Genomic DNA, 15,859 nt, shown 5'->3' on the forward strand with positions numbered 1-15,859 from the left:
GAGAAGTAAGGACCTTGTAAGCCATGAAAATGATTTGGTATTTTAGTCTAGTGAAATGAAGAATTATTAGAAAGTATCAAACAAGAGAGCTACGAGTCCTGATTTATGTTTTGAGAAGGTCACTCTGGCAGTTGTGTGGATAAAGTATTGTAGAGGAGTAAGAGCAGAAGCCAGTCAAGCTGCCAGGTATTGAGATGGTCAATTAGGACAAGGAGCCAAACTGAGAGTAACAATCAAGAATTTATTCACTTACTGTGATAGTGCAGACAAGAGGCAAAGAAAAATGCTAGTTCTCCCAGCCAAATAGCCCCTTCTATCTTTCTCTTGGGGACAATACCAGGCAGGGATCCATGGCACGCAACACAGGCAGGGGAAATCATGTCACCGCTAAAGAGCACTGAACAAAATGCCCCTGATGTTTTATGGATCCAAGCAACTAGGAGGCAGAACAGCAAAAGGGGGGAAATACCAAGTCAAGGTGGAGAAGAGTATTTTAGTCAAGGCCTCCTGATAAGAATGTCTTGGAGGAGGCACCTAAAAAGTATACCAGCTAAGAACCCCACTCCCCACTCTAAGGAGGCATCCAAATGACCATGTCTGGGCTAGGAATGCAGATGTGTGTATGAACATGATAGGATTCAGTGGTGAGGCCTGAGTCTTTGGCTGAACTCCCTCTATAGAGTGATATATACTGTCTGTACACTAAGTTTGGTGTGGGGAAGGCAGCTTTCCACCAGGAGGCTTGCTAAGCAAAGCCTTTGTGATTGTCTATGGCTGAGCTTAACACACAGGATTTCGGCCTAGAGCCATCCTCCTCATAGACAAGAAGGTATTGCAATAAATCTAGCAACAGATGATGTTTGATTCGATTGAAGTAATAACAGAAGAGATCAACAAAATGAATGATTACCAGATGTATTTTGAAGGGAGAGCCCACAGGACTTCCTAATTGTATGTAAGAGCAGACAGAAGTATCCATTCCCTCAATATTCATTCAACAGTTTTGGGGAGAATAAGAAGTCACAATTCTGTCTTTGGATATGTAACTTTCATATGCCTAAGAGAAATGTCAAATAAGCATTTACTATTAATGGTGTGGGCAGGAATAGAGAAATAAAATTGCAAATCATCTACATATAAACATTACTAGATGAAATTACCTAAGAAAGAGCATAAAAAGAAAAGCACAGTGGATGACCAAATTTCAAGCATTCTAAGTTAGTAGTTAAGAAGAAAAGGAGCCCACAAAGACTGAGAATGAATTATCAAGTTGAAACACACTACCTACCCTCAAAGTTTCCAACTTTTGGTATTTAGGAAAACAAAGGCAAGCATAGAATGAGCCCCAGATATCTTACACTTCCTACAGGTCCACCAAGGTGAGGGGCTGCTTGAAAATAGGGTTCCTTTAGAATCATATAAATGCTGATCTTCTAACATGAAATTCTTCTGAGAGGATTAGGGACCCTATAAATGTCTCCTTTTTAATGATATCCCTGGCAAACTATTGAAGTAAAAATAGTGTATTTAACTCAGAAAACCAATAAATATCTTTAAGGGATTCTGTCTATGTTTTAGGTTTTGATTTTTTTAAAATGCCTGTAAGACCCATCAGTAAGTTCCTAATTTTTCTCAATTTTGGTGACTTTCAGTGTCCTGTATAGTCTTGGGAACTTTCCACAAAGTATTTTTGTTTAATCTGAGCTCAGTATGCCTGAGATAGATATCTTTCTATCTCTTTTGCTTCCATATCACACAAAATACCCTGAGTTTAATGAAGAATTTTTGGAAAACAAAATGTTTAGTCACTCATCAAAAAAGCAAAACAAAAGAGAAATGCCTGCTGAGATTTGATTTAATAGGTTATTAACCAAAATGTGAAACATTCCAAAATAATGAGGAGGAGGAAGGAGGTGAAATTAATGACATAAAAAAAAAGAAATAAGATAAGAAATTTAAGGCACTAATTTTAAAGTAAAGTAACATTTAGTGATCCATGAAGGTTTTCAAACTCCCATTAAGAAAGTGAGGAAAAAAAGGAGAAGAGTGGTGACCTCCTTCCAGCCATTTAAAGGTCTTCCTGGACAGAGGTAAAATACCACAGTGCATGTCATGGAAGATTTGGTGTCCCTGTGACCCAGAGCAGGTATATTCTTAAAAAAAAGATTATCAATACTAAATATTTTCACCACGTACAAGGAAAGGAAAACATATTTTTTAAATATACATTTTACTTTTTAAGTTTGTAGGTACTTCAATAATTTTTTTCTATCAACTTACTGTAAAATGCTTTGGTCTTACATAGTGTATGAGAAGCTATCATTGTCAGTTAGCAAAAGGTTGGAGTTCAAATTATTCTTTATTTCCTGATAGGTTACTAAAGATATTTTAGAAAGTATAAACTACTCTAATGTACTGAAAGATAAATATGTAAAGAAAATATCCCAGCGAAATTGAAAACGGCTTTATAGCATATAGTAAATAACCGTTTGGGAACGTCTTGTTATGCATCTTTAAGAGGGTTCCCTAAGATGTAATCAAAGTAATAGGATCACTGGCTCATAGGACTGGAATTTACTTAGTTTCACTTGTGGATAACTTTTCAAATTAGTCCAATTTGCACCTTTACCACCTATAGGGAAAGTACCCTTTGTCCAAACCCTCAACACTTGGTATTCTCCAAGTGTTACCATTCTGTTGAGCATAAAAAAGACGTAGTTGACAAAAAACTACATATAATTTTTGACTCCCTAAAATCAACTACTGTTGACCAAAAGACAGACCGATAACATAGTCAATTAACATATATTTTGTATAAGTATTGTATTGTATATATTATAAGTATGTATAAGTATTATATATATTGTATTCTTACCATAAAGTAAATAAGAGAATAGAAAATGTTATTGAGAAAATCATGTGATTTTGGATGATTTGCTTCATGATAAAAATGAGATTATATTAGTAAACTAAGATTACTGTGTGAATTAAAAAACTCTAAGAACAATTCCAGGAGCCTAGAAAGGTGGTCGATAAAAATTAACTACTATTATCCTTCCTTCTATAAAAAAACTAAAGGCCCAGACAAATGTACTAAAAACTTTAAGTTTCTTCCAAGCAACCAATGACACTCACTTGTTTCTCATTTTAGGTCACATTGGAAAAAGCAAGAGTAAGTTGGTCTGTACCCTATAATATTTTGTAGTAAGGACTGCTTTCACTAACCCTGAACAATTTTACTAACCACATCTAACACTGCAATATAAATTTCTTATTTTTCTTTTCTTTTCCTCCTGTACTAAGAATCTTTTAAGTATCCCAAAAACAAACAAAATCTAAGTACAAAGATTTTTTTAAATAACAAATATAATCAAATTACACACCCACATGTCTTTTCCTGTTATGTCATATTAGCAAGTGTGAGGATTCTGTATCATAATGAAATAAGATATTGAAACTCAACCTGGAGATGCATAACAGGGAGACCTTTAGACACATGTGTTTGTTTACAAACTACCAACGGAGCCTCCAGAATCTTTTATATTTTTTAAAAATTTCAAAAAGTCATTTTGGGAAACTTAGGTACCGAAGATTTTCTTGCTTAATCAGCCTGCTATAAAATCCAGCTTGGCATATGTTAATATTCTTTTAATATTCTTTTCCCATGAATCAGCATTTTTTGAGGATACTGTCAGTTTCTGGGAACACTTAAGTGTACTAATTAACTAAATGAATAAATAACACAAACTAAAAATAATCCTCCAAAAAAGGACAAATTGATATAGGAAAGTTTAGGTAGAAATAATGGACAAGAACCCAACAAACCACATCAATTAATAGGTTGCATAATTTAATAGAAAAACTAACATTAGTTTAAATTCCTTGTCAAAAGCAAATAAAAATACAATAATAAAAACCAGATGGTTTTCAAAAGCATTAGGCAAAGAATATTAAGCAGAGGGTCAAGTCAATAAGAATATAACAGGGAGAAGGGATTTTAAATGGTGTGATTTCTGCCAGACCTCCAAATATAACCCACTACAATGTTTGAGGAGATGAAGGTTTAAATAAATTCAAAACAGAATACTCACTTTTCTAGTCTACCAAATTAAGATAGCATTGAGGCCACCAAACTAGCTCTGCTATTAAATCAAACAAACAAAATATCTTTATACAACAAAGAGCAATGTGATTAAGATCCAATACCACCAAGAATAGTTTTCATTAGTATTACTTGGCATGTTGAACTCCTAAATGTTTGTACAGTTCACAGATGCCAACACAATCCATATTATGGTGCATGTAGATAAATCATCAAAGAACGTACAGAAGAGGCCACCTAAATACTGGTAAGAGGGCCAGAGATGCAAAACGGGATGGTCTCACACCCATATGACAGTTGAAAATCTCAGCCATGGAGTTCCCTCCTGAGGAGCAAGGGGTCCCAGCCGACACCAGGCTCCCCAGCCCAGGCACTAGTGCCAGGAAGAAAAATTCCCACAATCTCTGTCTGTGAAAACTAGCAAAGATTGTGGCTAAGTGAGACAGAAGGCTGAAGGAGTGGCAGCCATTTCTCTTAAAGGGCTGGCCCACGGACTTCCTCACTGATGGACTCACTTGCTCTGAGCTCCAGCACTGGGGCAGCTGCTCTAAAAGCACCAGGGACATACAGAAAAAATCTGAATTGTCTACTTTTGGGCAAAGGCTGATGGGCAGCTTTCTCCCAAGTAGAAGTGCTAGCAGAATCCATTGTTTCTTATTAAGCCCTCCACACTCCCAGCCTGCAAACGCAGGTGGCCACCTTAGCTTAGTCACCATTGATCTGGCTAACACTGGTTACCCTGCCCTGGTGATTCCCTGAGACCTCGCCCCTCCCAACTTGTGGGCCTACACAAGACTTACACAGTGGCTTTTCCATAGAAATGCCTATCTTGGCTCATGCCACAGACTTTCCTAAAATCTCTCAAAGGTTCACAAAACTCAAACAAGTAGCATCTGGTCTTGGCATATCCCAAGCCTAGCACTAGTGGTAGCCAGCCTCAATTCCCAGCTTGATCTCACAAGTCACCTCCAAGAGCAGCATGGGTGGTAGCCATCTGTGGGTTGCCTGGTTACTTTTGCCAGATGATCCCCGGTAGGGAATAGGCTGTGGATGAACTTGACCTGTGGCAGGGCCCCTACCAGGAGGCCCCAAGGTTGGCACATCCAGTGGTTGGTTTCGACTCAAGCTGGAGCACCACCTAGGGGCTGCATCTGAGGATGACAAACCCAAAGGGCAGAATGGGCAGGCACTAGAGCCCTGCTAAAACAAATCCTGCTCCATAGGGTCAGCCCCTTCACAATAGCTCCTCCACTGTAGCCCCAGCCAGTCCTCACAACTAATCACCCCAAGGGCTAATCTATAACATCGATGTGCAAACAGCAATCAAGTCTCAACTACAACAAGAAAGCACACACACCCATACAAAGGACACACCTGGAGACCAGGGAAGTCTGTACCACTCAGCCCCACAGGACATGTACTACATAAGGCCACCCTACTAAGATCAGGAGACTTGGTAGAAACAGACACAGAGAGGCAGCCAAAATGGGGAGACAAAGAAACATGTCCCAAATGAAAGAACAGAACAAAGCTCCAGAAAAAGAACTAAACAAAATAGAGACAGGCGATCTATCAGTTACAGAGTTCAAAACACTGGTTGTAAGGATTCTCCATGTACTTAGGGGAAGACTAGATAAACTCAGTGAGAACTTTAACAGAGAGATAGAAAACATAAAAACAAAGATGGAAAGCATAAAAGAGAACCAGTCAGAAATGAAGAATATAGTAACTGAAGTGAAGAACACCTTAGAAGGAATCAACAGTACATTAGATGAAGCAGAAGATTGAATAAGCAATTTAGAAGATAAGGTAGCAGAAAACACCCAATCAGAACAGCAACAACGAAAAAAAAATCCAAAAAAGTGAGGATAGTTTAAGGGGCCTCTGAAATAACACCAAGCATAACAACATTTGCATCATAGGGGTACCAGAAGGAGAAGTGAGAGAGCAAAAAATTGAAAACCTATTTGAAAAAATAATGATGGAAAACTTCCCTATGATGGTGAAGGAAATAGACATATAAGCCCAAGAAGCACAGAGAGTCCCAAACAAGATGAACCCACCAAGATACATCATAATTAAAATGCTAAAAGTTAATTACAAGGAGATAATCTTAAAAGCAGCAAAAAAAAAAAAGCAGTTAGTTACCTACAAGGGAGCTCCCATAAGACTGTCAGCTGAGTTCTCAACAGAAACTTTGCATGGCAGAAGGAATTGGCATGAAATATTCAGTGGTGAAAATCAAGGAGCTACAACCAAGATTACACTACCCAGCAAATCTATCATTTAGAATCGAAGGAGAGATCATGAGCTTTCCAGACAAGAAAAAGCTAAAGGAGTTCATCACCACCAAACTAGTATTACAAGAAATATTAGAGGGACTTCTTTCAGAAGAAGAAGGGGAAAAAAAAGATTAAAAATATGAATAATAAAATGGCAATAACTACATATCTATCAACAATTACTTTAAATGTAAATGGATTTAACGTTCCAATCGAAGTACGTAGGATGGCTGAATGAATAAGAATACAAGACCCTTACATGCTGCCTACAAGAGACTCACTTCAGATCGAAAAACACACATAGACTGAAAGTAAAGAAATGAAAAAAGATGGTTCATGAAAATGGAAACAAGCAAACAAAGAAAAACTGGGGTAGCATTATTTATGCCAGACAAAACAGATTTTAAAACAAAGCAACCTCTAAATTTTAAATGTAGCACCCTAATGTATTATTTAAAAGCTAGACAGTAAATAGGGAAGTGAATTTCAATTGAACAATGACATTTCCGCCCCGCCAAGATTTCCAAATTACTCAGTTACCATTAGAGAGGAGTAAGAATGCGAGGAGAATAAAATATAAGAGGCTAAGATAGTGCCAAAGTTGAAACCAAATGAGAGTTGGCAAGTCCTAAAGTACTTCTGCCTTTAGAATCTCAGAGAAAAGGAGAAAAGATGACTCTTTAATCTCAGCTAATAGGGATTTGGTGCAGAGGGATACAAGATCCTTCCCTAGAGAGCTATCAGGTTGTAACATTCTCCAAATAGCGGGTGGGGGGATTAATTTGTTTCTTTGTCTATTACACGAGAAGCTTCAAAATACAAAAGTAAGCTGTTTCCAGCTTCCAATTTCCGGTTTCTTTTACATTTCCCAGTGACTAGAATGCTGGTCTCTCTCTAGCATTTTTGTTTCCAGCCAAGTTCATATTATCCAATCCTTCTGTTTCTTTATGTCACAGAATCTATTATTAATGATTTTGAGGAAAATATAAACTATATTGAGATTAAAGAGAGACATTACTAGATCAGTAACATATATAAGGTGCACATCAAATAAAGAGCCACATCGATGGTGTACAAAAACTTAAGTTAAATAAATGAATTATTAAGAGAAGAAATAAAAAATACAATTTTTAATGTTGAAATTCATCATTAGCACACTTGAACCTATGTGTGGAAGTAAAAGAACAGAGGATTTCACCTACCAAAATGCCTTGTCCTTATCCTATCTCTTAGAATAGCCTCTGAAGGCGGCACTAAATCCCTGAAGTCCCAAACAACACAGAGGTCGACCACCTGGTCCATGTCATTTCATGAGTGCAGAGGGATTTCTCTAGAATTGATGCCTATCAACATTCTTATGTTCCTTCTAGTTGCTTTGCAGAATGCACCAATTTACACATTCTCCAACTGTAAAGGAGAGTGTCCTTCACCCCACAGCCTTTACACATCTTATGGTTTTATTGAGTAGGGAGCTGCTCTAAGTAATCTCAGTGACTGCTAACTTTTTGCTTGGATTTTCATTTTCTTAAAAATCATCGATGGTCTTTGGGAACGCTTCAGATGTAAAACAGGTTGAAAGAACTCTGGTGGTCAGAAGGAAAACAGCAGGTGCAGAAACACACCATCCCTAATTTCTGCCATTCCGATGGGTATTCCTCCTTCCTACAGTTTTAATTTACATTTCCCTGATTATTGTTAAGGTTTAGCACTTCACCTGACATAATTGTTAGCCATTCAGGCTTTCCTTTCTGTGAGTTACCCCATGTCATCCTTTGCTTGTTTTCTTATTACATTTCTGGCCCTTCTCTTTCTGGTTTTCAGGCATTCTTTACATATTCCAGTTATTAATTAGTTCTTTGTGATTTTTACACATCGAAAATATCTTTTCCTATTTGATCATGAGTCCCTGATCATTGTCTTGGGTGTACTTTCTTGAACAAAAATCCTGAGGTCAAATAAACCATTTTTTCATAATACTGTTTCTGCTTTTAAAGTTTTAAGTTTTGTCTATGGTCATGCCACCTTAAACAAGCCCGATCCCATCTGATCTCTGAAGCTAAGCAGGGTCAGGTCTGGTTAGTACTTGGTTGAGTGACCGCCTAGGAAGACCAGGTGCTGTAGGCATAAAAAATAAAATAAAAAATAAGGGATTGTAAGCTGACGAGGTCTTTGCAATCTATGAGGTCAACCAAAGGTCGTCTCGCCTAAAAAATAAAAATAAATAAATAAATAAAGTTTAAGTTTCAAGACCATAAAGAGGTTCCATATTTTCTTCCCTTTGCTTCAGTTTCATCTTTCACATTCAAGTCTTTAAACCATATATTCATGTTCTTTCCACTGTACTAGGCCTCAAAAATCCATCTTTCCGTTGAATCGGGCTCCCTTTCCTAGCAAGTTATCTTAAGACACCCTTAATGGGGTCCTCTTCAACACTCCTCTAGTATCTTGCTCACCCCTTTAATAGAGGACTTGCCACATATCTGTAATTATTTGTTAACATAAATGCTAATTTCAACTGTATAACACTATCAAGTCCTTCAAGGTCAGGTTCAGTGTATCCCCAGCACCAAGGATGGTTCCTGGAACTTGGCAGATACTTAATAAACATTCGTTAAATCAAAGAGGCTTGCTGTTCTGTTTTCCCACTTCTAGAAATTTGAAAAGAGAGAGACTCTTCGGGGAAACTCAGAGTCAAATAAACTTGGATTTTCTTGACTGAGTCCTAATTAATACCTTGACTGGGTCCAAGTTAATAACTCTCTGGTCTCACAGAAGGACAGAAAAAGTATTTTAGAAATAAAAATGAGGGAGAAATGTGACTTTTAATGATCTAGAAAATAAAGTTCTTTAAAAGAGAAAGACTTAGAGCAGCTATATTAAAGCACAATGCAGCTTCAGAGAGCTCTGGGAAGCAACCCAGCCTGCTGGAAAGCAGGCTCTCAGAGGCTTGGTAGTTTTAGCTCAAGTTATTAGCTGTGTGATTGAGGCAACTTAACTTACTTTAACTGCCTGAACCCAGTTTCTATCAGTGAAACAGGGAGAATCATAGCATTGTTATGAAGATTAAATTGGCTATTGATTTAGAACAATACCTAGCAAGTAGTAAATGATCAATAAAATTTACTATTATGATTCAGTGCTCTATATTTGTTAAAGGCCAATGTTATTATCAAAATCTTTAGTCTCATCCCAGGTACGGATTTCTGTCTTAATTTAGAAATAGCTGAGAAACGTTGGAATTAACTCATAAGTTATATGGGTTGTTTTTGCTAATACTGGCTCTTAAGAAGTCCAATTTTGTAAATATCCATGTTTCACTTCTCTTCTGCCTTTTCCTTCATACTAAGATTTTTTTTTGTAATTACCAAGAAATTTTAACAATAACTAACACAAAAATAATAAATACAGCCAAAATGTAAGGCAATATTTATTTCCCTACTTGGCCACACCAACAGGAGTGGAAGCTGTGGGCCACTAAGGAATGAGATACTAAAGCTCAGCTTGAAAAACAAAATAGAAAGACCATTAGTCTCCTACTAGTCAACCACACTCATTTGTTTTTGTATTTTAAGAATCTCCAAGGAACCTACCAGTAAATTGTTTTCTCATATTTTAATGTGAATATTTTAGGAGACACAAGTGCCTGAAGACCATTATAATATCATTTTGCAAATCATAATATTCTTAGTTCCCATTCTAGGTTCCTTATTCATTAATCAAAACTTTTTAGATTGTGACAGTTTGCAAGAGAATTTAAATACCCTGGTTAACTAAAGAAACACACACACACACACACACAAAATAAAAATAAAAATTTACCTCAATAGAGACCAGAATCTATATAAAGGAGAATACAATTTAAGAGACAAGAGAGTTATTTTTTAAGTTGGAATGCTTAAACAATTTACCTTCCCAAAAGCTTTTTTACTTTCTGCCTGTACTAGATGAGAACATAAAGGCACTCAAAGGAATTTATCCATTTCTACAAAGGTTTCAGCAGATGACTTCCAACAAAGAACACTAAAATCTACAAAATGGGTCAAGTATTAAAAGGAGCTTTCACTGTAGTCTCAGCTTCTGTATTCCAAGGCATCCTCTGGGAAGTACAAAAATAATAACTTTTATTTTAATCCAGGTAGCATACTGTAATATTTCTGATGTCATCCATGTCCTGCACAAATTATATTTCTTTTCTTATCTTGTTTTTGTATCTGAAAAAGACCTGAAACACCCTTTCATAAGTCTGCCCATTTTCTGAGTTAAGCACATTATGGATAGTATGAGTTAAGAAAATTTTTCCTAATCATCTAAGTTTTTTGTCAATATCAAATAATTTAATCCCGAATTCAAAGTGGTAATCATACACATATGCAAGTCAAGTGAATAAAAGTGAAATGAGAAGGGAATTTAAAAGATAAGGATTTTTGCTAGGTTCCTAAACGGTTTTTACCCATGGCAAAAGGTAAAGAATATAAATTTATTAGTCTCCAGCGAGAAAATTCACTTTTTTCCATAAAAGAGCATGAAATCATCAAATTCAGAAGAAAAAAAAAAGTGTAATTACCAAAATAAGAGAGATTTAGTTCATTTGAAATTTCATATATCTGTGCTGTTGTTATAGATCAACAAGGAGTTTTACTTAAAGAACAGGAATACTGAAATCACACAAGAGAAAATTTCAAGAATAACATTAATTTTTAAGTATACAAAAATATTTAATGTAGTGCTTATTAAATAAGCAAGACTAGAAATCTTGTAGGAGTAATAAGGAAACAAATATGTTTTCCTTTAGCTAAGTGACAAGACTTCAGAATGATTAACAAGTAAGCTACACATTGGAACTAATCTAAGAAAATATTACAAAAGAAAATAAATTTTAGCAAGTTATGTGCAACTGCATTAAATGTTTTAGTCATAATTTAGGAAAAATCCCAAATATCTCATCAAGCTAGTCTATTTATGTAATAAAGTATTATGTTTTAATAATGGATGACAATTGTTTTTCTGTAAATTAAGCTTTGCTGAATCAGTCAGTCATTTGTTTGGCTTTTTTTCTTAATTATTGAGTCCTTTAATCTAAAAAGAGAGTCTAGAACTTACTTCTATGGTGTTGTGTTTTCTATTGTGCTATGCAGAACCAGATCTAATTTTCATTGACTTTCATTCCAACTTCCAAACATCCCCCACTGAGTTTTCCTGACAGAGAAAAGTCCATTAATTTTTTAAAAGAGAGATGAAACCTGAGAAGAAAAACTGAATCAGTGTGTGTGGGAGGGGAGCCGGGGGCGGGGGGGGCCGATGGAGGGGAGTAGTTAAATATATTTTGGATGACTATGCTTAGGTTCCTCTAAAATTATTTTTCATCCCAGTTATACTCTTAATAAAGGGCTTCCTTGTCTATGTTGACAATAACAAAATAACTGTAGTTTTGGTATTTCTTGCATGCAATTTCAAAAGATTTTCCAGGGAAAAATTAATAGTTTAAGTCTAATAATAAGCTAATGAAATAGGCTAATGTTTATGTGGTTTGTGTTTCAGGTAGAGCTGTACCACCTACTAGTAAGTTTATTATCTTATTTATAACATTATACTGGACAGAGTGCATAATATTTTATTAGTAGAGTTTTTATTTTCAGAAGATCAAAAGTTAATTTAGAATTATTGGTGATTAACTCCTAACTGAACACTGCTGGTTTGTAAGAAAAACTGAGAAATACATTGTAACATCAAGGAAACTGATTTGTCTTTTTTTAAAAATTAAGATATCTGAACTAGGACAAAAAAAAAAATACCAACATTTTAAATGAGATGTGATGGAAGCAGGGAAGGAAATTAAAGGAGGGAGAAGGAAGAAGGAGTTAATTAAAGAGATATCTAACTTTATACAGAGTATATTCAGTGTTATTAATAGATAGAAAATTGAGGAGGAAGTAAATGCAAGAATGATCCATATACCAATAATTCTGCTAGGACTTCCAAAAAATAAGCTGGAATTTGGCTGGTTATTAAAGCTAGATATTAAAACAACCCAAAGAAGTATTTTGGATAGGCCTAAGGTAGTAAGTCAAACCACTCTCCCTTATTATTTTTGTTTTTCAAAAACTGTTGAGAAACTTTCCAGTGAGTATTTTTCTGTGCGTAGTATCTGGAAAAATATGTGCATGAAGACCTTCTGATAGTTAAGTCCATCCATGGTCATAATCAACTTTGCAAATCTCAATTTTATTATTTCACTTTCTACATTCCCCTCACATTTGTGAGCCTTTTTTAGAGATTACTAATCATTTGCAGGAAAGCGTAAAAGCACTTAATACATGACTAAATACCACACAAAAAAAATTCTTTTTAAAACAAAATGTACAAGGACTCTATGTAGAAGACAAGAGTCCAGTTTTGAAAGAAAGTAAAGAGTGATAGGTAAAACTTTAACTACTGCAGCATCGTAATGCCTTCCTAAAAGGTTTGAATATTTCTTTGCCCTGAATAGAAAGGTGAAGTATACAAAGAATAGTCTGTCTCATCAAAGGTCCTTCAAATAGAACACTAAATTTTCCAGGACTGATCTAATATTAAAATAATCTTTCATTAAACAGGAATAGTCTCAACTGTTTTGAAATTCCCTTGACTTTTCTTTTTGGAAATACCCTCTGAAAATTGCATGAGTAACAGTTTTGCTCTAACTCACAACCTAGAGAAATGTCTTTATTGGGTATATTTTTATATACTACATATTACTCATGTCTTTATTTTTCTTTCTGTTTTAAAGAACCTGCATCATTCATCAGTAAGTTCCTTCTCAAATACCAAAATTCATAGAATTTAAGCCAATTTTACTCCCTATTGCTATTACAGTATCAAATAGTCTAAAACCAGTGCTATTTCTCTGTACTTTCTCTGTATTACACAGATAATTTATGATATTGTCAAAGATTAAGAATTAACAGTTAACAGATTATACACATTATGAGAAATACTATTATCAAACCAGTCTTTGATACTGAATCCAATGTGATAGTCATAAGCATAAGCAAAGATATGGGGAAAGTTAATAAAAGTATAACATGAAGAAGGAAGATTAAGTGGTATGACTTCTCGATAGGTCCAAAAATAGTAAAAACCTATTGCAACAAGTCAAGAAAGTAATAGCTTAATAGGCTCCAGGAAGACAATTTGCTTTGCTCTTCTACCAGAATAAGGGAGCTCTAATCCCAACCATTCAGGTCTTCTCTTAGAACACAACAGGGACATCAATACCAGCTATGTAATACAGCTTTCTTCAAAGAAACAGAGTAGAAATGCTACCATTTCTAGTACAAGTTTAATCTACAAAAAAAGTATGTCATTTTTAGTACCATTTCTAGTACAAGTTAAATCTATAAAAAAAGTATGTCATTTTTATATGACAGCAACTTTCCTATTGAAAAATGGTTTTAGAACATGTGCAGCTAATTCACCCAATAGAAAATTCAAACAGTAAATATTTAAAGAAGTATTAAGTCTCAATAGCCACTAAATGAATTCCCATTTTAACTACTATAATGTATTTCTTAATATGTATTATATGAGCATAAACAAAATCAGTAATGCTATTATAAAAAAGGTTTTTCATATGTGTTTTTAGATTTAATTACATCTAGATTTAAAGGTCAGTAACAAGTCTCCAAAATAATTAATTATTTATGTGTTTTAGCCCATACTTCCAATTTGAGCATTACTAAGAATATAAAACAAGGGAAAAGGAAACAACTTCTGGAAATATGTTTACGGCTAAGTTAACATAATGGCTAAACTCTAGAAAAGAGTCCAGAGACTTAACCATAGAAGAATTGGTTGTTAATATAATAATATATGGCATTATAATTATAACCAACAATTGTTTTTTCTCTGACTCAGAATTTGCTGAACCAATTGGTAAGATTTCTTCTTTTTCTCAACTATTATATCTTTTAGTTTAAACAATATCTGGAAGTTTATTTTTTTTTTTTTTCTTTTTTTTTAGATTAGAGGCAACTTGCCAGTTGACCTCACAGATTCTGAGACCTTGTCAGCTTACAATCTCTTATTTTTTTTTTTTAATTCCTATAGCACCTGGTCTTCCTAGATGGTCTCCCATCCAAGTACTAACCAGGCCCAACCCTGCTTAGCTTTTTAGATCAGACGGGATTGGGCTTGTTCAGGGTGGCATGGCTGTAGACATATATTTTAATTTAGATATAATTGATACATAACATTATATTTATTTATAAAAAATAACAATTTAACATTTGTGCATATTACAAAATGGTCACTGCAATAAGTCTAGTTAACATCCATCACCATACACAGTTACAAAATTTTTTTCTTGTGATGAAAACTCTTAAGCTCTTCTCTCTTAGCAACTTTCAAATATACAGTATAGTATTAACTATAGTCACCATGCTGTACATTACATCCCCATGACTTAAGGTTCTCTCCAGTCCTGAGACTGTATATCTTAATTGTCTCATAAAGGACCATCTGCTAGAAATCACAGCACCAAATTAACTGAAACAAAAGTGTTTGTGCTATTTGAGTATTATTTTATAAGACTCATTAAGGGATATTTATAAAGGAAATATGTTGTTTACTTAATAACTAAAAATAATAATAATATTTGTTTTCACTTTAGCAAAAGTCTCATAACTTCCTCATAAATACTGTATCTTATTTATAATTGTATTGCTATAGTATGTTGCTGCATGCACAGGAATATTATTAAGTTCCATGGTTGTTATTTTTCAGTGGAGCAAAAGCTAAGAATTGTACTGTTATTGACAATTATCTTGAAACTAAACCCAAGTGCCTTAAAGAAAGAATAAACAAAGAAATACACTATCATTCAATCAAATCAACTGACTTGTCAGTAACAAAGAAGAATGTTCTTACCAGGGGGAAAAAAGTTGAGGCTGAGGAAGAAAAATAGAGAAATACAAGAAAGAAGTACAGTTTTTTAAAATATCCTGATGAATCTTCTAAATCTTACACACAGAATCCAAAAAAAATTAGTTCAGAATCTAAACAATTAAGGAGAATAAAAGAATGGACTATACCTGTCTTTTTTCTAAGATATCAAAATTCATAGACTATGATCAGTTAAGATTAATATTACAAATAGAATAGAGAGAAATCCTAAAAAGTAAAAGATTAATTAGATGGGGGAATGGAACCTGCAAAGTGCAAAAGAATCAAAATGACTATATTGTACCTTATTGAATAGAAGCAGCAAGTAGAATTACCATTGACCCAATTCATACTAAGAAAAGGAATGATACTAATAAGAAAAAGTATTTTTAAAAAGTAACTGATCACATGAGCTCAGATTTTTGTGATAACTAAGAATAAACAGCTAAAAATTGTCAGATATTTAGACTGAACTTTAGGAAAGCCAGCTTCAAAGTTCCAATTAGACTGCCATCGCTGGTCTTGGGCAGTTTACTTAACCTGTCTTTATCCAGTT

General features: G+C 34.7%; 1 long non-coding RNA gene and 2 pseudogenes across 1 annotated transcript in view; 1 reads left to right on the forward strand and 2 right to left on the reverse strand.

The window, feature by feature from the left end:
• LOC120618887 (uncharacterized) overlaps positions 1-15,859 on the reverse strand; it is an 87,645-nt gene that overhangs the window by 19,401 nt on the left and 52,385 nt on the right. The gene's annotated exons all lie outside the window — the stretch shown is intronic.
• On the forward strand, positions 8,390-8,508 carry LOC120618963 (uncharacterized; annotated as a pseudogene).
• On the reverse strand, positions 14,461-14,579 carry LOC120618959 (uncharacterized; annotated as a pseudogene).

Source organism: Pteropus medius, unplaced genomic scaffold (genome assembly GCF_902729225.1).
Source record: "Pteropus medius unplaced genomic scaffold, Ma_sr-lr_union100, whole genome shotgun sequence".
Classification (NCBI taxonomy): domain Eukaryota; kingdom Metazoa; phylum Chordata; class Mammalia; order Chiroptera; family Pteropodidae; genus Pteropus; species Pteropus medius.